Source organism: Myotis yumanensis, unplaced genomic scaffold, assembly GCF_028538775.1.
Source record: "Myotis yumanensis isolate MYYU_CA2020_CCGP unplaced genomic scaffold, mMyoYum1.0.hap1 SCAF_23, whole genome shotgun sequence".
Classification (NCBI taxonomy): Eukaryota; Metazoa; Chordata; class Mammalia; order Chiroptera; family Vespertilionidae; genus Myotis; species Myotis yumanensis.
Window position 1 is genome coordinate 12,967,575 of NW_027223774.1, and position 22,968 is coordinate 12,990,542.

The 22,968-nt window shown below is 51.7% G+C and overlaps 1 protein-coding gene and 1 non-coding gene across 2 annotated transcripts in view; one reads left to right on the top strand and one right to left on the bottom strand.

The window, feature by feature from the left end:
- OPA3 (outer mitochondrial membrane lipid metabolism regulator OPA3) overlaps positions 1–22,968 on the top strand; it is a 98,912-nt gene that overhangs the window by 37,350 nt on the left and 38,594 nt on the right. The window lies entirely within an intron of this gene.
- On the bottom strand, positions 5,019–5,125 carry LOC139000405 (U6 spliceosomal RNA). The gene has a single exon (XR_011469582.1). It is a non-coding gene; the product is annotated as a U6 spliceosomal RNA (small nuclear RNA).

Here is a 22,968-nt window from a genome sequence, read left to right on the forward strand (position 1 = left end):
TTTTTTTTTAACAGGAAGGGAGAGAGATAGAGAGTTAGAAACATCGATGAAAGAGAAACATCAATCAACTGCCTCTTGCACACCCCCCACTGGGGATGTGCCCGCAACCAAGGTACATGCCCTTGACTGCAATCGAACCTGAGACCCTTCAGTCTGCAGGTGGACACTCCATCCACTGAGCCAAACCGGCCAGGGCCATATGTGCAATTTTTATATAATCAACAGTTTTCCCTCAATATGCATTTCCAACACTGCATAATTAGTGCATTATGAGACATCTTATATAATAAAGAGGTAATATGCAAATTGGCCATCATGCCCTCGCACAAGATGGCTACCTCCATGTGGGCACAAGATGGCCGGCAGAGGAGGGCAGCTGTGGGTGACCAGGCCTGCAGGGGAGGGCAGTTGGGGGCAACCAGGCCAGCAGGGGAGGGCAGTTTGGGATGACCAAGCCAGCAGGGGAGAGCAGTTGGGGTTGACCAGGCCAGCAGGAGAGGGAAATTGGGGGCAACCAGTCCTACAGGAGAGAATAGTTAGGGGTGACCAGACTGGCAGGGGAGAGCACTTGGGGGTGACCAGGCCGGCAGGGGAGGGCAGTTGGAGGTGACCAGATCAGCAGAGGAGGGAAGTTGGGGGGGACCAGGCCAGCAGGGGAACAGTTAGTTTTCAATCAAGCTGTCAGGGGAGTGGTTAGGGGGTGATCAGGCAGTCAGGCGAGTGGTTGGGAGCCAGCAGTCCCGGATTCTGAGAGGGATGTCCAGCTGCTGGTTTAGGCCTGATCCCACAGGGGGCCTAAACCAGCAGTCGGACATTCCCTGAGGGGTCCTAGATTGGAGAGGGTGCAGGCTTGGACTGAGGGACACCAACCCCCCCCCCCCCCCAGTGCACAAATTTCATGCACTGGGCCTCTAGTAGTATATAATGGACTATAAAAATATATTTTATGTAATATGTAACATCACATTGTACATTATATGTTGTATGTGTTTATATATATCATTAGAATAGAAGTTTCACTAAATCCCTTAATATGTGCAGTCTATTTCCTATTTTATTGCATTTTGTTTCATAAGGAAAAACTACAGATAGACCTAGCCGGTTTGGATCAGTGAATAGAGTGTCGGCCTGTGGACTGAAGGGTTCTGGGTTTAATTCCGGTAAAGTGCATATGCCCGGGTTGTGGGCTCGATGCCCAGTAGGAGGCGTGCAGGAGGCAGCCGATCAATGATTCCCTCTCATCATTGATGTTTCTGTCTCTCTCTCCCACTCCCTTCCTCTCTGAAATCAATAAAAATATATTAAAAAAAACAATACAGTGAAGTGTGTAAACTGCACTGTATGTGGCTCAGTGACTCCTTACAAAGGGGTAAACACGTGTAACCAGCACCCAGGTGGAGACGGAGGGCATTCCAGGGCCCAGAAGCTGCCGCCTGCTTTTCTCCAGACAGCACCCTTCCCACGTAAACCACTATTCTGAAATCTATCTGTAGATAACATTTGCCTGGTCCTGGACTTAGTATCAGCAGACTCGTATGGAATGTGGTTTTGTTCTGTTTTGTTTTGTTTGAATCCTCACCCAAGGATATGTTTTGTTTCCAGGGATCAAGCCTGCAATGAAGGTATGTGGCCTTGACTGGAATCGAATCCAGGACCCTTCAGTGTGCGGGCTGATTCTCTATCCACTGAGCCAAACTGGCTAGGGCTTTAAATTGATTTTTAGAGAGACAGGAAGGGGGAGAGAGAGAAAAGGGGGAGGGAGGGGGAGAGAAACATCAATTGGTTGCTTCCTGTACTCACCCTGACTGGGGATTGCACATGAAGTCTATGTATGTGCCCTGACTGGGAACTGAACCTGTATGGGACGACACTCCAATCAACTGAATCAGGGATGGGATGATCTTTTTTATTTGGGGCGGGGGTGGGGGAGGGCATGCTTCTTTTGCTCAGTATAATATCTGAGAGATCCATCTGTGTTCTGTGTAGCAATCAGGTATTCTTTTTCGTGGCTGTGTAGTATTCCACTGCTGACCACACACACTGTTTTACCGGCTGAATGATCTGCACGCGGGTGGTCCCCAGGCTTGGCTGTTACGAGCAAAGCTGCTAGGACCATCCCGGCAGAAGGCTGTGGTGGGCGTTGCATTTGTTGTTGTTTTCCCACTTTACCAAGCTCTTTCCTGTGCGTTATCTATCTCACTGTCCTCTCAGCAGTCTTGTAAAAATAGGTACAATTATTTTCTCTGTTTTACAAAAACAGGAAACAGGCCAGGAGGAGACAGAAACCTGTATGGTATACCTATTGCTGTTTTGTAGGAGGACAGGAAAGCAAAGGGAGGGGAGAAAGAAAAGCAGCCAAATAGCAAATAGTGGATTGACCACCTTTGGTTTCACGCGATACACTTTGCCAGCATAGCGTTCAAGTTGATTACAAAGGGGAAAAGCAGTCACTTTCTTTAAGAAATCATGGGGGAGTGGTTTGCTGTGCATAGGAATCAGCACTTCTGCTTCGCCATGCCAACACGGACAAGGGTAGGCTACTTCATCATCACTGCAGTGATGACCTTACCTCACTGCCCAGCCAGTCCCCACAGGCATTGTGGGTATCAGCCTGCACTGCACTTGTTTCCCTGAGAACAGGCGTGGGATTGCCGAGTTATAGGACAGACAATAGGGCGTTATCCTAGGAGAAACTGCCGGTGCCTTTTAAAGTGAGTTCGATGACATTCTCCTCCTCCTCCCTCCCTCCCCTCCCCTCCCAAGCACCAAGCATGCAAGTCCCAGTAGCTCCCTGTCCTGACAACGCTCCATATGGACAGTCAACTTATTTTCTTCTCTTTCTTTGGAATTTTGACCACTCTGGTAAGTAGGCAGTGGTATCTCATTGTGTTTTTGTCTTTCTCCGATGAACAATGATGTCGAGCATCTTTGTATGTGCTTATTGGCTATTCTTCTTATTATTTTTTTAAAATATATTTTATTGAATTTTTTACAGAGAGGAAGGGAGAGGGATAGAGAGTTAGAAACATCGATGACAGAGAAACATCAATCAGCTGCCTCCTGACACCCCCTACTGGGGATGTGCCCGCAACCAAGGTACATGCCCTTGACCAGAATCAAACCTGGGACCCTTCAGTCCGCAGGCCGCCGCTCTATCCACTGAGCCAAACCGGCTAGGGCTATTCTTATTGTTTTGTTTGGCAAAGATACTAATTGCATCTGTTCAAGTCTCTTATCCATTGTATTAGTTTCCTGTGGCTGCTGTTGACAAATTACCCCAACCGTGGTGGCTAAGACAATACGCATGTATTCACTTGCAGTTCCGGGCTGAAAACCAAGTTGTGGCACTGTTGGCCTCCCTTCAGAGGTTCAGGGGGGAATTTTCCTTGTCTCATACAGCTTCTGATGGCTCCACACATTCCTGGGTTTGTGGCTGAATCGCTGTAATCTCTGTCTCCATCTTCACATACCTTCTCCTCTGTGTATCTATGTCTTCTCTTCATTCTCTTTTAAGGACACCTGAATAATGCAGGCTGATCTCATCATTAAAAATTTTTTTTAAAAAATTTACTTCAGTCAGGAAGGAAGAAGAAGACAAAGAGAAACATCAATGATGAGAGAGAATCATTGATCGGCTGCCTCTGGCACGCCCCACACTGAGGATTGAGCCCACAACCCAGCCATGTGTCCTGACTGGGAATTGAACGGTGACCTCCTGATTCATAGATTGGTGCTCAACCACCGAGCGACTCCAGCCGGGCTCATCTTTTCTTTTTAATTGAGAGAGAGAAACACAAATTTGATTTATTCATTCATTAGTTTATTCTTGGATGTGCCCTGACCAGGGGTCGAACCCACAACCTTGGCATATGGGGATGATGCTCTAACCAACTGAGGTACCCAGCCAGGGCCTGGATGGGCTCACCTGCAAAGACCCTCTTGCCAAATTAGGCAACACGTGTTCCAGGGATTCGGGTGTGGAATTCTTTCTCCAGCGCCTCCTTTCCACCTGCAACAGTGATCAGCTCTCCCGCCTCCCCGCAGTGAGGACACCGTGGGTGGCATTTAGGGCCCAGCTGGATGGAGGATCCAGGAAAAGCTCCCCATTTCAAAATCCTTAAGTTCATCATATCTGCAAAGTCCTTTTGCCGTGTCAAGTAAGATTCGCCAGTTTGGGGGTTGCGATGTGGACATATGTGGGACCATCATTTAATGCACCACATCCACTTTTTTTTGAGTTTTCAGAGGGCCTTTATTAAATCTTTATTGTTCAAATTATTACAGTTGTTCCTCTTTTTTCCCCCCATAGCTCCCCTCCACCCGGTTCCCATACCCTACCCTCTGCCCTTACCCCCCACACTGACCTCGTCCATAGGTGTACGATTTTTGTCCAATCTCTTCCCGCACCCCCACATCACTTTTCCCCCGAGAATTGTCAGTCCACTCCCTTTCTATGCCCCTGATTCTATTATAATCACCAGTTTATTCTGTTCATCAGATTTTCCCCCCTTTATTGATAAAGATACTACAATGTGTCCTATCCCCCCAATGTCCCCTCATCCCCCCAATCCTGTCCTCACCCTCACCCCTGTTGTCCACATCCATCGCTTATGCTTATATGCATGCATACAAGTCCTTTGGTTGATCTCTCCCCCTCACCCCAATCCTCCCCTACCTTCCCTCTGAGTTTTGAGCATCTGATCGATGCTTCTCTGTCTCTACATCTGTTTTTGTTCATCAGTTTATGTTGTTCATTATAATCCACAAATGAGTGAGAGAATGTGATATTTGTCTTTCTCTGACTGACTTATTTCACTGAGCATAATGCTCTCCAGCTCCAAACATGCTGTTGCAAATGGTAGGTGTTCCTTCTTTTCTAGCAGCATAGTATTCCATTGTGCAGATGTGCCAAAGTTTTTTAATCCATTCATCTGCTGATGGGCACTTAGGCTGTTTCCAAATCTTAGCTATGGTGAATTGTGCTGCTATGAACATAGGGGTGCATATATCCTTTCTGAAAAAATATGGAACGTTTCACAAATTTGTGTGTCATCCTTGTGCAGGGGCCATGCTAATCTTCTCTGTATTGTTCCAATTTTAGTATATGTGCTGCCGAAGCAAGCATCAGATTTTTTATTCACTTGATTTTTAGATTCACGTGTGACAGATATGTATTTGTTGTTCATAATTTTTATCTTTACCTTTTTCTTCTTCTTCGTCTTCTTAAAGAATACCTTTCAGCATTTCATATAATACTGGTTTGGAGGTGATGAACTCCTTTAGCTTTTTCTAATCTGTGAAGCTCTTTATCTGACCTTCAATTCTGAATGATAGCTTTGCTAGGTAAAGTAATCTTGGTTGTAGGTTCTTGCTATTCATCACTTTGAATATTTCTTGCTACTCCCTTCTGGCCTGTATAGTTTCTGTTGAGAAATCAGCTGACAGTCTAATGGGTACTCCCTTGTAGGTAACTAACTGTGTTTCTCTTGCTGCTTTTAAGATTCTCTCTTTGTCTTTTGCTCTTGGCATTTTAATTATGATGTGTCTTGGTGTGGTCCACTTTGGGTTACTCTTGTTTGGGGTTCTATGTGGTTCCTGGACTTGTAAGTCTATTTCTTTCACCAGGTAGGGGAAGTTTTCTGTCATTATTTCTTCAAATAGGTTTTCAATATCTGTTCTCTCTCTTCTTCTGGCACCCCCATAATTCGGATGTTGGTACGCTTGAAGTTGTCCCAGAAGCTCCTTACACTATCTTTATATTTTTGGATTCTTTTTGCCTTTTGCTTTTCTGGTTGTGTGTTTTTTACTTCTTTGTATTTCAAATCTTTGACTTGATTCTTGCGATCTTCTAGTCTGCTGTTGGAACTCTGTATATTATTCTTTATTTCAGCCAGTGTATGCTTAATTTCTAGTTGGTCCTTTTTCATATCCTCAAGGGTCTCACTAGATTTATCGAGGGTCTCACTAAATTTATTGGTGGTTTCTAGAAAATTCTTGAAAAACCTTATAATCGTTATTTTGAACTCTATATCCAGTAGTTTGCTTTCCTCCGTTTCTGTCATTTGTGACCTGTTTCTTTGTCTCCGCATTTTTTATGCTTCCCTGTGTTGATAGAGTGGCTTTCTGTGCTAGGTGTCCTATCGGGCCCAGTGGCTCAGCCTCCCCAATTACCTGAGGTGGACACTGTTGGTGCACCCCTTTGTGGGCTTTGTGCACAGTCTTGTTGTAGTTAAGCCTTGATTGTAGTTGGTATCACTGGGAGGAATTGACCTCCAGGCCAATTGGCTGTGAGAATCAGCTCTGTCTACGGTGGGAGAACTTCTGTGCTGGAGACACCCATATGGGGCAAGACTTGCTTCAGGGGGGCTTTGGTGCTCACTGATTCTGCCCCCTGAGTGTGTCCCTTATGGATCTGAGGAGTTGTAATCTGGATGGTCCCACTCTGACCACTGGGTACACTGGCTCTAGGATCTCTAAGGAGCTGCTAATTTAGCCTCTGCCTGAGGCTACCCAGCAGGAGCTATGGAGAGATCTGCAGATTCTTCTTCTTTGTTTGGGGTTTGGAGGTGCCCAGATGAGGCCCAGCAGTGAAGCAATGCAAGCTGCTGTGGGGCCTTGGGCCTTCTTTTGGATGTTCTGGGTCTCTCTGACCCAGCTGCAGTTAGTTAGGTAATTTTAGATTGCAAAAGGGCCAGGCCATTCATATGAAAAAGCCTCTGCACACAGCTTGGGTGGGGCAGGGTCTCAGGGAATCAACAGGGCGAAGCAAACAGCTATGGCTGATCCTCAGTCCTGCCCTAAGAGGCCTCAGGTCTCAGTGTCCCGCAGTAATCTCTGCAAGCACCTCTGAGAGAAAGCTGCCCTTGAGTTCCGCCCACTGCCAGACAATCCAGTTTCTCCCCATATGAGTCTGGGTCCCCAGAGACTCGCCCGGAACTGGAGTTCAGAGCAGTCGGGATCTGTGTCTCCCTCCCGATTGAAAAAGACAACCACATCCTCAGTTGCCAGCCCTCTCCGCGTGCGCCTCCGTACCTCAGCACTTTTCTTCCGCCTCCTCTAAGTCTCAGTGTGCTTTTCTCTTTCCTTCTAGTTGTAGAATTTCCACTCAGCCAGCCTTCCTGTGGTTCTGGATGATGTCTGCTTTGTCTTTTAGTTATAGTTTTGAAGTGGTTGTGAGAGGCAGCAATTTCAGGTGTTCCCCTATGCCGCCATCTTGGTTTCTCTCACATCCACTTTTTTAGGCTTTCAGTCTTTCTTCCAGCAATTTGCAGGTGGTCTTCGCAGGATCTGTGAGCCGCCCCGTTGTTTGAGATGGGGATACTTCCTGGCACCCCTTGTTTGAGATGGGGATACTTCCTGGCAAGCTGCTCTCTGGAGGTGTGGGGTGTGAAGACTGGCATGGGGAAGTGGGCTGCGCTTCCCTGAGGATCCCTCGTGGGCTCGGCATGTTCTCAGCTGTTGGTGGACATTAGAATTCCTGTGTGTAACGCCTGCTGTAGTTGTCCTTAAAGCTCGTTTGTGGTGTCTTCTGTCCTACAAACCTTTTTCTGTTTTAATAAACCTGATCTTCTCCTTTATGGCTCTTCCTCTTCCTCCCTTGTTTGGGAAGAGCTTCTTCACCCCAAGTTACAAGCACCCCGACCCCAAGAGTGCAGGGCGATTATGACCCCATTTTGCAGAGGAGGGGACTGAGGCTCAGGGGAAATGAATCTCATCTATTTCACATTTCCTGCGTTCCAAGCACTGTGTGAAGGATTTTTAAAAAAAATTTAACAAGAAAATGATTTATTTCTGACACAGCCCAGTTCCCCCCACTGCACAGGAGTAGAAAAGAGTTACAGTCCAAGGTAGAGCTCCAAGCCTCCCAAGGCAGCAAGCCCGGCTCCCCCGAGACCCGTGCCCAGAGCCAGACTGAACTTGCACAGCAGGCAGGCCCAGCATGAAGTCAGACCCAGGCCTCAGCATGATGTGTCCTCCCCGCAGGCCCTTTAAGCTTCCTAAACGCAGTCTCTCCCCCTTGTGCCCTGAGCCAGGCCAATTCCTAGCCTGTGAGACGCCAGAGAGCTTTCTCTGTGGAGTAATGAGCAGGTTATTGTGTTGCATAAGCAAGACGATAACCCGTGAAACCTGGTGCTCCATAGGAAGGTTACAATGACTCCCCTATTGGAATCCAATGAGCACTGACAGCTCTTCCCATTTCTCTTCGCCATGGATGTGGGTGGTTTTGAAATGACTGTCGCAGATAGCTTTGTATTTGTTTCCCTGTAGGTGGGAGCCAGCTAGGTGGAGTTGCCGGCGGCCAACCACAGTGGCTCTGACTAGTTGGTAGGCGACCTGGTTTGGTCTCAGAGGAAAGTCCAGGGTCTTTATAGGCCGGGGCCTGTGAGAGGCCTTCCACGTTGGCCAAGGGTCTCACCAGCCTCACCATGGGCCCCATCGTGCTGTTCTCCCTGGGTGCCCACCCGCCCCAGCTGAGCACTGGTGCAACTCCAGCCTGTACCGCATGGGATGCCCGAGGACCCGTGGCTTCCTCTGCTGCTTGCCAGGGGCTTCGTCTAGTCCAGTGATGGCGAACCTATGACACGAGTGTCAGAGGTGACACGCGAACTCATTTTTTTGGTTGGTTTTTCTTTGTTAAATGGCATTTAAATATATAAAATAAATATCAAAAATATACATCTTTGTTTTACTATGGTTTCAAATATCAAAAGATTTCTATATGTGACACGGCCCCAGAGTTAAGTTAGGGTTTTTCAAAATGCTGACACGCCGAGCTGAAAAGGTTTGCCATCACTGGTCTAGTCTGTACTACAAGCATGTCAAACTCAAAGGCTAACATGGGCCAAATAAACAAGGTGTAAAACAAGATGTATGTGGGCCCCCCAAAATAAAAGCTTCAATTTTCGTAGAAACGTAGGTTTATTTTGACAGCCATGCTGAATACAAAGAGCTGAAATGAATGAGTAATCGTTAACATAAAATAATAGAACGTTTTAATAAAAATTAATATTTTTTCTTGAACATTAACTTACCAGACACTGAATAACTGCACAAATTAATAAGTGTAACACAAATAAACCTATTTTTCTTGTTCTCTGAAAGCATAATATTTCCTGTTGTGCACACCAAACAAGTCAGTCCAATACTAATGACGAGGCAGTCGGCTGCTGACATATTCGCTGCTAGTATTAGTGAGAGAAATGGTGCGCCTGCACATAAGGGAAATGAATGCAACACGATGATAGTAATCAGTCATTATCGAATGTAGTAGTTTGTTATTAATAACTATGTATAATAGGATGTTGTAAAAATTAAGTTATGAAATTTTTATTGAAACATTTCTTACATACTGTTATATTGGCTGGGACGCAAAAATGTTCGTTGTGGGCTGCATGGGGCCTGCGGGCCGTGAGTTTGACATGTTGGTCTAGCAGCTCCTGAGTCAGGGACAAGGCAGGGGCTCCAGCCAGGCCCAGTGGAGTGTGCCCTACCTTTTCCCTGTAGACTCTGTGCTCTGTAGAAAGCACAGGTCCCCAAAGAGGAAGAATTCTAAAGATGCTGAGGAGGACCATCTTGAAAGGATTGGTGTTGAGAACATGTTCCAGCCCAAACCCAAAGGATATCCCTCTGTCCCTTTCCCGTCACAGAGCTAACTGCATCGTGGCCCCACAGCCACAAAGGAGAGGGCAAGAGCAAATGAAAGGCAGGCCCGCCCTATGCTGCTTCTTCTGGGAGGGTCTTCTGGACCAAATGAGGTCTCCTAACTTGGGCTCTTTGCATCAGAACAAATGGAAACAGCAGCTGGGACAAGGCAGCCTGCAGCTGCTGCTCTCAGGGCCTGATAACAAGGTAGCACTTATTCTTACTCGGAGGCTGAGGTAATTCAAAAGGAGAAATTCATTCCAGGACCCGCTTCCTTTCCTTATCCACTAGGATGGAAAAGAAAGCAGCCTGTGTGAAGGGTTTTACAGAAGTTATATCGTTGAATCCTTGAATCTCCTTGTGTTGGGTCCCCAAACCACCCCAGGCTCCATGATCGGCTAGAACAGTGGTTCTCAACCTTCTGGCCCTTTAAATACAGTTCCTCATGTTGTGACCCAACCATAAAATTATTTTCGTTGCTACTTCATAACTGTAATGTTGCTACTTTTATGAATTGTAATGTAAATATCTGATATGCAGGATGGTCTTAGGCGACCCCTGTGAAAGGGTCGTTCGACCGCCAAAGAGGTCGCACCCACAGGTTGAAAACCTCTGGGCTAGAAGGACTCATGGATTTAGAAAAGCTGATATACAGATGGTTACAGTTTATACAGGGAAAGGATGCAGATTAAAATCAACAAACAGGAAAGGCACCTGGAGCAAGTCCAGGGGAGCCTGGGTGCAGCGGGAACAGCATGTGCGAAGGCCCAGAGGTGAGAGTGAGAAGGGCTTGTGCAAAAGAAAAGTTTAATGTCCCAGCCCTAGAGCTTAGGGTGTACAGAACCCATGTTGGTGTTCAGCCAGTGTGGCTCAGTGGCTGAGCATTGACCCAGGAACCAAGAGGTCCCTGGTTAGATTCCCATGGTGACCAGATCACCCAAGGCCTGGGGCCACACCTGTCAGCTGTGTTTCCTGTCCTAAATGTCTGTGTATAGAGAACAAAGTTATATGTGTTAGTGGATGTATCCATCTGTACAAAGCGGGAATCATCGGATAAGTGTTCTGCATCCTCTCTTAGAAGATTAGTAAGGGGTCTGGAGGGAGAGGGCACCTGCCCAGCTTCAGCTTAAGGGGCAGTTCCTTAAGGGAGGGCGGGCACAGCAGGTGCAAAGACCTGGCTGCCCTAGGACGTGGCCGGAGTGGCAGGGCCCAGCAGGAGGGGGCGGGTAGCTGGGAGGGGGGTTTGTACAGGACTTCGAGGGGCGGGCTAAGAGACCCCTGTGCCCTGCAGGATGGCGGTGTGGGCGGGCGCAGGAAGGATGGAGGGATCCAGGGACCGGCAAGGCCCCTGGGAGTGGACCCAGCAGGGCTGATCCCACCCTCAGACCCCAGGGCACCAGGACCAGGTTTCAGATGCGCAGATGCACAGCGCTGAGGGCCAGCCAAGGAGCGGGCAGGGGACAAGCTCCACCTCCCCTTCCCCCATCCCTTCCTCCTTCCCGGGCACTGCCCACCCCAATACTGAGGGCGGGCGTCAGTGATGACATGCCCAGCGCTCAGCCTCTTGCAGAGTGCAGAGGGGGGCTGGGGGCAGAGAGAATCGCCGCAGACCCGCGTCCCCAGCTTTCCACGGGAGCGTGAAAGCAGAACCCCAACACCACCCGCTCACTGCTCAGCCCTCCGGGCTGCAGCCCAACCGGACCCGTCACGGTTGTGCTGAGTATTGAAGCCCAGCCTCCGCCCGCGACCTCACATCTGCGCGGCGGAATGCGGCGCCAGAGCTGGCGGGACCTGCGTCTCCTCCAGCTGGAGGGGTTTGCTTTGGACCGCGGGGCTGTGCTTCTCCGAAGGAGATGGCGCCTGCTCCTTCCCACGTCTATAGCGTCTGCTCCTTTGAAACCGGATCAGCCAGGGTGGTACCGGCAGGGACCCAGCCATGGGTGGGTCTGCCTGGGGCAGCCGGCGCTGTGTGGGTGCTTGACTCCTTGCGGGAAAAATGTCACCATACGTGTCCAAGGTGGTTTTGAAAGTACGTTTATTTTGTGTGAGTACATGTTTAAATGTGTTTTCATTGATTTCAGAGAGAGGAAGGGTAAAGGAGAGAAACACTGATTTGCTGCTTCCTGCATGCTCCCTACTGGGGATCCAGCCCAAACAGGGCGTGTGCCCTGACCAGTTATCCAACCCCTGGACCCACTGGTCTCCTGCACTGGGCAGGCCACAAACTGAGCCACAGGGGCCAGGGGGAGAGTGTGTGTATTAAAGCTGGGACAGTGAGGCAGGAAGGCTTAGCATAGAAGAAGCAAGGGGACCCCCAGGCGGGGCTGCTCTGGTCTCTGAAAATGTTCTGTAGGAAAGAAAGGAGCCTGGGCGGGGCTGCTTGAGCTCCCTGGGGAATGAGGAAAAGGGGGCCTTTTTTCTTTTTTAAAACAAATATTTGTATTGTTGTCAGAGAGGAAGGGAGAGGGAGAGAGCACCCAGGGGACTGCCCATAGATGTTTCTGTTCATAGAAACATCAATGATGAGAGGGAATCATGGATCTGCTGCCTCCTGCACGCCCCACTCTGGGGATTAGACCACAACCCAGGCATGAGCCCTCCTGGTTCATAGGTCCGCGCTCAACCACTGAGCCACGCCGGCAGGGCAGGAAAAGGGGGCCTGGAGACAGGTTCAGGGGGTTAGCCTGGATGCACCTGCCCTTGTCCATTGCTCTCCTCCTTGCAAATCTCGTGAGGCCCCTTAGAATTTCAATGAATGCCTGTGCGGAGAAGAAGCGGGGAGGGGGAAGATGCACATGACTAGCCTATTACTAGTAGGACTTACATTTCATCCGAGTATATAGAGAAGAGAAAACCAGACATTCAGGTCACCACCAGCCCAGGGTGGCCCAGCTCCCCTGACCTTGTGAGACCCTTTGTGCAACCTGTGAAGGGGCAGCAGGTGCCACTGCTGCATGGGGACCCTCAGGCGATCCCCACCTGGTCATGAATTCCAACCAGATGAACCTCTTTCCTTTGGCCCCATCCCTCCCCTGCATAATGTTCTGTGGTACACACACCCAGGGGACTGCCCACACACACTGGTATTTGGGGCAGGGGCAGGGCAGGGGGAGGGGCTTAGCAGAGGGCCAAATGCAGAGAGGCCTGAGGACTTTCAGATGAGTCACTGTGGGAGCTGTGGGAAGGGACCAGAAGAGGCCCATCTGCCCTCTTTGGGTGAGAACTTCTTGTGTATACTTACTCCTCCCCCCTCACCCCAGGGTCAGATAGACTGGGTTCTGGCAGGGAGAGCAAGACTCTGACAGGAAGTTAGGACACAGCTAAGTTAATGGCACGGACCCCCTGTCCAGTAGCATACGGTCCCCTCCATGGAGGGCAGTGCTTCCAGGAAGGAGGGAGGGAAGTGGGAGGAAGGAAGGAGGGACAGAAGGAAGGGTCCCTGTGGCTCCCGAGCACAGGAAGAGCAGAAGGGGAAGCGGCCAGGACCTACCTGGGGTCTGCTGGGTGTATGTCCCACAGTCTTCAGCCTCTGACTTGTTGCAGTCCTTGGGGATGACGAATATCCCCGAGGTCTGGCAGCACCTCTGTGTGGGGCGGTGGAAGGGGTACAAGTCTCTGCAGCAGCTCCACGTGGAGTCCTTGGGGTGCAGGGCCACGCTGCCACAGGGTTGCCACTTGTTTCTCTCCACCTCCACCTTGCCTGGGGCCAGACAGCTCAGCATAAGGCCTGGCAGGTCCTGGGTGGAGGCCTGCCCTCCTCCTGGGCCTTATCTCTCCTGCATCCATTCATCTTCCACCAGCACCCAGGTCCCATGTCCAATGGCCTCTGTCCAGCCCACGGGTGGGGTCTGCACTGAGTGCTCACACCCCCATGGGCTCCTGACCTGACCTTGTGAGCGGGGCTACCAACCGCCCACCTTGGGTGCCACCCGAGTCACAGGCAGTGGTCCTTGGAAGTGATGCTCAGCCTCACTCAGGCCAGTGAGATGGCCCTGTCTGCCCATGAGACTGGCCAAGTGACTAAGTGGATGCTGGGCCTGGGCACTGGAGGGAGAGCAGATGGGGCAGGGCAGGCAGGAGGTCAGCATCTTTAAAAAAAAAAAATCGTCTTTCCTTCCATTTATTTATTTATTTTAGAGAGAGGAGGGAGTGAGAGAGAAACATCAATGATGAGAGAGTATCATTGATTGGCTGCCCTGGGCACGCCCCACACTGGGGATTGAGACCAAAACCCGGCCTCATGTCCTGACCATAGATCGGTGCTCAACCACCGAGCCACACCAGCCAGGTTCATCTTTTTTTTTTTAATTGAGAGAGAGAAACATAAGTTTGATTTATTCATTCATTAGTTGATTCTTGGATGTGCTCTGACCAGGGGTCGAACCCACAACCTTGGCATATGGGGACGACGCTCTAACCAACTGAGCTACCCAGCCAGGGCCTGGATGGGCTCATCTTTAGTTCCTTAAATTGATGACATCTGCAAAGACCCTCTTGCCAAATTAGGCAACACACGTGTTCCAGGGATTCGGGTGTGGGATTCTTTCTCCAGCGCCATCTTTCCACCTGCAACAGTGATCTGCTCTCCCGCCTCCCCGCAGTGAGGACACCGTGGGTGGCATTTAGGGCCCAGCTGGATGGAGGACCCAGGAAAAGCTCCAGATTTCAAAATCCTTAAGTTCATCACATCTGCAAAGTCCTTTTGCCGTGTCAAGTAAGATTCGCCAGTTTGGGGGTTTCGATGTGGACATATGTGGGACCATCATTTAATGCACCACATCCACTTTTTTAGGCTTTCCGTCTTTCTCCTGGTGATTTGCAGGTGGTCTTCACAGGATCTGTGAGCCGCCCCTTTGTTTGAGATGGGGATACTCCCTGGCACCCCTTGTTTGAGATGGGGATACTCCCTGGCAAACTGCTCTCTGGAGGTGTGGGGTGTGAAGACTGGCATGGGGGTGTGGGCTGCACTTCCCTGAGGATCCCTCGTGGGCTCGGCATGTTCTCAGCTGTTGGTGGACATTAGATTCCTGTGTGTAACGCCTGCTGTACTCGTCCTTAAAGCTCGTTTGTGGTGTCTTCTGTCCTACAAACCTTTTTCCGTTTTAATAAACCTCATCTTCTCCTTTATGGCTCTTCCTCTTCCTCCCTTGTTTGGGAAGAGCTTCTTCACCCAAGAAACAAGCACCCCGACCCCAAGAGTGCAGGACGATTATGACCCCATTTTGCAGAGGAGGGGACTGAGGCTCAGGGGAAATGAGTGTCGTCCATTTCACATTTCCTGTGTTCTAGGCACTGTGTGAAGGATTTTCTTTTTAATATAACAACAAAATGTGTTATTTGTGACACAGCCCAGTTCCCACACTGCACAGGAGTAGAAAAGAGTTACAGTCCAAGGTGGAGCTCCAAGCCTCCCAAGGCAGCAAGCCCGGCTCCCCCGAGACCCGTGCCCAGAGCCAGACTGAACTTGCACAGCAGGCAGGCCCAGCATGAAGTCAGACCCAGGCCTCAGCATGATGTGTCCTCCCCGCAGGCCCTTTAAGCTTCCTAAATGCAGCCTCTGCCCCTTGTGCCCCCAGCCAGGCCCATTCCTAGCTGTGAGACGCCAGAGAGCTTTCTCTGTGGAGTAATGAGCAGGTTATTGTGTCACATAAGCAAGAGGATAACCCGTGAAGCCTGGTGCTCCATAGGAAGGTTACAATGACTCCCCTATTGGAATCCAGTGAGCACTGACAGCTCTTCCCATTTCTCTTCGCCATGGATGTGGGTGGTTTTGAAATGACTTTGTCGCAGACAGCTCTGTAGTTGTTTCCCTGTAGGTGGGAACCAGCTAGGTGGAGTTGCCAGCGGTCAACCACAGTGGCTCTGACTAGTTGGTAGGCGACCTGGTTTGGTCTCAGAGGGAAGTCCGGGGTCTGTATAGGCTGGGGCCTGTGAGAGGCCTTCCACGTTGGCCAAGGGCCTCACCAGCCTCACATGGGCCCCCATCGTGCTGTTCTCCCTGGGTGCCCACATGCCCCAGCTGAGCGCTGGTGCAACTCCAGCCTGTACCACATGGGATGCCCGAGGACCCATGGCTTCCTCTGCTGCTTGCCAGGGGCTTCGTCTAGGCCAGTGATGGCGAACCTTTTGAGCTCGGCCTGTCAGCATTTTGAAAAACCCTAACTTAACTCTGGGGCCGTGTCACATATAGAAATTTTTTTATATTTACAACCATAGTAAAACAAAGACTTATATTTTTTACATTTATTTTATATATTTAAACGCCGTTTAACAAAGAAAACTCAACCAAAAAAGTGAGTTCGCGTGTCACCTCTGTCATAGGTTCGCCATCACTGGCTTAGGGTGTACAGAACCCAAGTTGGTGTTGGGCAGGTGTGGCTCAGTGGCTGAGGGTTGACCCAGGAACCAAGAGGTCGCTGGTTCGATTCCCATGGTGACCAGATCACCCAAGGCCTGGGGCCACAGAAAGGAGGGTATGGCCCCAGGCCCTGCATGAGTGAGAGCTGAAGGCACTGAACAGACTGGAGTTAGAGAAGTCAGTACAGAAAGGAGCTCCATTCCAGTCAGTGCTTTGTTTTCCAGTCACTGTTTTCTGCACATTTGAAGGCAATAGCAGGCTCACTATGAAAAACATAAAATGGAATGAAAAAATCATCTGTAGGAGAACCAAGATGGCGGCGTAGGGAGCGGACCTGTGTGTGCTGCTCTCTCACAGCATCATTGAAACTATCAACTATGAAGTAAGCAACCACCACTCAGAACCATGGGGAAGTTGGCCCAGTGGGAGATCTTCACTGGAGGAAAAGAAAGAAGCGCAGTGAGACTGAGTGGGAGCTATGGAGGCACCAAAACCAGAGGTACGCAGTCACACGCCACGCGGGCTGCAAATGGATTCTCGGTTTTTTACGAACCCTTGAATCCTCTGGGCTTGCGCAGGGCGCGTCTCTGAGGCCCCAGATCCCACAGGGAGAGGCGGCCACGGCCTTGCAGTGGTCGGAGAGCGAGGGAAGCTCTGACACGCGGCTGCTCGCCGGCACCGAGGGACAAGAAGTCCTGGTGTCCCGGGGAGGCGAGGGGCGCGGAGACGCCGCCATCGCTATTTCCTCCACGCTGTTGACTCCCTGTGACCCCACCCTACCCTCAGGGCTGTGCCAGAGGCACAAGAGGGAATGACTGTGCTTTTACAAACTCTCAAATCCACTGAGCTGGTTCGGGCGGGTCTCTGAGGCCCCAGGCCCCAAGGCGAGAGACGGCACGGCCTTCCAGCGGTCAGGAAGCGAGGGAGGCTCTGGCACTCGGCTGCTCGCCAGCACTGGGGGATGCAAAGTCCTGGAGTCCTGGATAGGCAAGGGGCCGCTGAGTCTCCGCCCCGGCAACTCCCTGTGACCCTGCCCTACGCAATTTACATTCCCATCTGGGCTGTGCCAGACTCACAAGTAGAAACGCCTTTGCTTCTGCAAACTTTCAAATCCACTGAGCTGGTTCAGGCGGGATCATGAAGCACCAGACCCTACGGGGAGAGGCAGCACGGCCTTGCAGCCATCAGAAAGCGAGGGAGACTCTGTTGCACAGCTGCTCGCCGGCACTGGGGGACACAAAGCCCTGGCAGAGAGTCAAGGGGCCGCGGAGACTCAGCCAGTGCTATTTGCTCTGCCATGGCGACTCCCTGAGTCTCAGCCCTAATCAATTTACATCCCCATCCAAGCTGTGCCAGGTGCACAAAAAGACCCACCTGCGCTTTTGCAGCCTATCCCAACAAATTGCAGACTTCAACTGCTCGCAGCCATGAGAGACACACTCAAGAAGCAGACCCAGGAGAACCAGGATGGCGGCATAAGGAAGAGACCTGTGCGTGCTACCTCACACAACAACATCGAAACTACCAAATATCAGACAAACACCTATCATACAGAACCATGGGAAAGTTGGCCCAGTGGAAGCTCTACAACTGGAAGGAGAGAAAGAACATTGAGACTGAGTAGGATGTGACACCAAGTACAGAGCCCAACCCAACAAACTGCAGACTTCAACTCCTCGCATAGAAAGAAGCGCATTGAGACTGAGTAGGATGTGCAGAGGCACCAAGTACAGAGCCCATCCCAGCAGGCTGCAGATTTCAGCTCCTTGCATCTGGGAGGGACGCAATCGGGGGGCAGAGTCGGGTCCGGGGCCGGCCAGGGCTGGGCCTGACTCGGCCGGCACTGTGGAACTGCTGTACCAGCAAGCGCACAAACATGCCCACTGGTCCCAGTCTCTTGTGGGGCGCTGGGGGACAGCAGACAGGCAATCTGTGCACTTGGTGGAGGGCAGGAGTGCTGGATGTTCAACCACCAGGAACGCCTGGAGATTTTGTCTAGTGGGGAGCCGCCGGCAGGGGACAGAGGGCCAAACTTCCTGTTTCCCCGGTAAGGCTGGGATGGCCCCGGTGAGGTCGGGATGGACCCGGTGAGGTTGAAGCGGTCCCGGTGTGGTAGGGACGACCCCGGTCAGGTCGAAACGGCCCCGGTGTGGTAGGGACGACCCCGGTGAGGTTGAAACAGCCCCCGTGAGGTAGGGACGACCCCAGTCAGGTCGAAACGGCCCCGGTGTGGTAGGGACGACCCCAGTGAGGTTGAAACGGCCCCCGTGAGGTAGGGACGACCCTGGTCAGGTCGAAACGGCCCCGGTGTGGTAGGGACAACCCCGGTCAGGTTGAAACGGCCCCCGTGAGGTAGGGACGACCCTGGTGAGGTTGAAACGGCCCCCGTGAGGTAGGGACGACCCCGGTCAGGTCGAAACGGCCCCGGTGTGGTAGGGACAACCCCGGTGAGGTTGAAACGGCCCCCGTGAGGTAGGGACGACCCTGGTGAGGTTGAAACGGCCCCCGTGAGGTAGGGACGGCCCCGGTGAGGTTGAAACGGCCCTGGTGAGGCTCAGACGGCCCTGGTGAGGTTGAGACTACTCCAGTGAGGTTGGGACAAATAAAGGGGACCAGTATGGACTGATGAACAGGGGTAGATACAGAAGCAGAGCAACATTAAACAGAATGTTAAACTACAGTGGGAAGCCTGGGGAGGGTTGGGGGGGGCGATTAAGAGACCAACTGAAGGGCTTATATGCATGCAGATAAGATTAACCAATGGACACAAGACACGGGGCGGGGGGGGGCGGGGGGTAGGGGCCGGGGGAATGTCAAGGGGGGGAAAAAAGGAGACATATGTAATACTCTTTGTAATACTTTAAGAAATAAAAATTATTAAAATAAAAAAAAAAAAGAAAAAAAGAAAAAAAAAGAAAAAATCATCTGTAATCCCAGCACCCAGAGATGGTCGTTGTTACCTGTTGGCTGTGTTTCCTATCCTAAGTGTTCGTGTATAGAGAAAAAAGTTATATGTGTTGGTAGGTATGCCCATATGTACAAAGCGGAAATCATCTGGTGAGTGTTCTGTATCCCTGAGAGCAAATCCTCCAACATCAACCACTCACCAAGCCCTCAGGGCGGCAGCCAAAACTCACCTTTGCGCTGAATGTTCCCCAACTGCAGTTCCGGAGATACAATCTTGGGTGTGTGTGGCGTGTGGCGGGAATGGGGTGCCTGAACTACCGAACCTGGGTCTCCTCCTGCACCGCAGGCAGCGGAGCGCTCTCCCTTTGCTTTGGACCGCCCGGTTGTGCTTCTCCGAAGGAGGATGGCGCCTGCTCCTTCCCGCATCTATAGCGCCTGCTCCTTTAAAACTGAATCAGCCATTGATACCGGGCAGACACTGGCCATGGGTGGGTCGGCCTGGAGCAGCCGGTGCTGTGTGGGTGCTTGAATCCTTGCGGGGAAAAATGTCACCATACGCGTCCAAGGTGGTCTGAGAGTACGTTCATTTTGTGTATGTACATGTTTAAATGTGTTTTCATTGATTTCAGAGACAGGAAGGGCGAGGGAGAGAAACACTGATTTGCTGCTTCCTGCACGCGCCCTACTGGGGATCCAGCCCAAACACGCCCTGTGCCCTGACCAGGAATCCAACCCCAGAACCCACTGGTCTGGTGCACTCAGCCTCCAACTGAGACACAGGGGCCAGGGGGAGAGTGTGTGTATTAAAGCTGGGACAGTGAAGCAGGAAGGCTTAGCATAGAAGCAAGGGGACACCCAGACGGGGCTGCTCTGGTCTCTGAAAATGTTCTGTAGGAAAGAAAGGAGCCTGGGCGGGGCTGCTTGAGCTCCCTGGGAAATGAGGGAAAGGAGGGAAAGGGGGCCTTTTTCCTTTTTAAAAAACAAATATTTTTATTGATGTCAGAGAGGAAGGGAGAGGGAGAGAGCACCCAGGGGACTGCCCATAGATGTTTCTGTTCATAGAAACATCAATGATGAGAGAGAAACATGGATCTGCTGCCTCCTGCACGCCCCACACTGGGAATAGAGACCACAACCCAGGCAGGTGCCCTCCTGGTTCATAGGTCCGCGCTCAACCACTGAGCCACGCCGGCAGGGCAGGAAGAGAGGGGCTGGAGACAGGTTCAGGGGGTTAGCCTGGGTGCACCTGCCCTTGTCCATTGCTCTCCTCCTTGCAAATCTCGTGAGGCCCCTTAGAATTTCAATGAATGCCTGTGCGGAGAAGAAGCGGGGAGGGGGAAGATGCACATGACTAGCCTATTACTAGTAGGACTTACATTTCATCCGAGTATATAGAGAAGAGAAAACCAGACATTCAGGTCACCACCAGCCCAGGGTGGCCCAGCTCCCCTGACCTTGTGAGACCCTTTGTGCAACCTGTGAAGGGGCAGCAGGTGCCACTGCTGCATGGGGACCCTCAGGCGATCCCCACCTGGTCATGAATTCCAACCAGATGAACCTCTTTCCTTTGGCCCCATCCCTCCCCTGCATAATGTTCTGTGGTACACACACCCAGGGGACTGCCCACACACACTGGTATTTGGGGCAGGGGCAGGGCAGGGGGAGGGGCTTAGCAGAGGGCCAAATGCAGAGAGGCCTGAGGACTTTCAGATGAGTCACTGTGGGAGCTGTGGGAAGGGACCAGAAGAGGCCCATCTGCCCTCTTTGGGTGAGAACTTCTTGTGTATACTTACTCCTCCCCCCTCACCCCAGGGTCAGATAGACTGGGTTCTGGCAGGGAGAGCAAGACTCTGACAGGAAGTTAGGACACAGCTAAGTTAATGGCACGGACCCCCTGTCCAGTAGCATACGGTCCCCTCCATGGAGGGCAGTGCTTCCAGGAAGGAGGGAGGGAAGTGGGAGGAAGGAAGGAGGGACAGAAGGAAGGGTCCCTGTGGCTCCCGAGCACAGGAAGAGCAGAAGGGGAAGCGGCCAGGACCTACCTGGGGTCTGCTGGGTGTATGTCCCACAGTCTTCAGCCTCTGACTTGTTGCAGTCCTTGGGGATGACGAATATCCCTGAGGTCTGGCAGCACCTCTGTGTGGGGCGGTGGAAGGGGTACAAGTCTCTGCAGCAGCTCCACGTGGAGTCCTTGGGGTCCAGGGCCACGCTGCCACAGAGTCGCCACTTCTCCTTTCTCACCACCTCCACCTTGCCTGGGGCCAGACAGCTCAGCATAAGGCCTGGCCTGTCCTGGGTGGAGGCCTGCCCTCCTCCTGGGCCTTTTCCAGGGGTGGGCAAACTTTTTGACTCAGGGCCACAATGGGTTCTTAAACTGGACCGGAGGGCCGGAACAAAAGCATGGATGGAGTGTTTTTGTGAACTAATATAAATTCAAAGTAAACATCATTACATAAAAGGGTACGGTCTTTTTTTTTTTTAGTTTTATTTATTTCAAACGGGCGGGATCCGGCCTTCCGGCCATAGTTTGCCCACGGCTGGCCTTATCTCTCCTGCATCCAATCATCTTTCCCCAGCACCTGGGTCCCATGTCCAGTGGCCTCTGTCCAGCCCACGGGTGGGATTTGCACTGAGTGAGCTCCTCAGTGAGCTCCTGACCTTACCTTGTGAGCGGGGCTGCCTACCGCCCACCTTGGGTGCCACCCGGGTCACAGGCAGTGGCCCTTGGAAGTGATGCTCAGCCTCACTCAGGCCAGTGAGATGGCCCTGTCTACCCATGAGGCTGGCCAAACGAGTAAGTGGATGCTGGGCCTGGGCACTGGACGGAGAGCAGATGGGCAGGGCAGGCAGGAGGTCAGCATCTTTAAAAAAAAAAAAAAAAGATCTGTCTCCCCCCCCCCATTTATTTATTTACTTATTTACTTATTTATTTTACTTTATTTTATAGAGAGGAGGGTAAGAGAGAGAAACATCAATGTGGGAGGGAAACAGAGAAACACCGATGGGCTACCTGCTGCAGGTGCCCCAACCAGTGGCCAGGGCGAGGTCAGCATCTTCAGGCAGCAAAGCCAGGGAAGGGGTACACGGAGCTTCAAAGGCTCAGAGACCCTGGTCTCTGCCCCTCCATTCTTGCCTCACACTGTCAGGAGCTGGGTCACCTCCTCCTCACTCCCTCCCACATGCCTTCCATCCCTCACCCCCTCACTGCACTTCCCTGGTCCTTGGGCTCCTGCCAGGGCTGAAACTAATGGCACCTCATGTTCAGAGTTTGCTTAGAAAAGTAGAAGACAGAGGACTCCTCAGCCAAGTCAGGGTTCAAGGCCCATCCTTCCCTTCACTGCTGTGTGGCCTGGGGCATGAGCTTCCCCTCTCTGAGCCCCACTTTCTCCATTTCTGAAAGGGTCTCTTCTGCTTCTTGGGGGTGTCACACAGACTGAGGGTGACCAGAGGGACTGCTTGAAGGGAGTTTTAATAGAAGAGCTCACCGCTGGGCCTGTGGTGGAAGGAGTCCCTTGACTTTGGCTCTTGACTTGGCAGATCACTCCCTTCTCCTGAGTCCCCATTTCTGCTCCCTCCCCAGGGGCTCTCCCTCCACCCTGCCCTGCCCCACATTCAGCACAAGGAGAGGCCATGGGGATGGGGGGATGCTCACAGGGGCTGGCCCCCCAGGGTCCCGGTGGGAGGTGGGTCTGAACTCCTCCCTGAGGCTGGCATTTCCGCTGAGTAGGAGCACAGGTGGAAGTTGCACCCTCACAGCTGCCAGGCACCCGGATTGGCCAGGCTTCCTCCCCCACACCCATGCTCACCTTGGGAGGTTTGGGGTCCTCCATGCACCAATGGGAACAGCAGGAAGAAGAGGGCTGCAGGGGGGAGAGGTGTGAGGGTTGGGATCCCAGCTGGAGGAGGTGGGTGGTGGGAGGCCCTTACCCTGGTACCTTGGGTGATGGGAGGCCCTTACCTGAGAAGATAAGGAGTCTGGACACCCTCCCGGTGGGTCCTGGCCTGCATCTGGCTGCTCCTGGTTGATGCATGTTGTGGAGGCCACAGCATCTGGAGGAAGA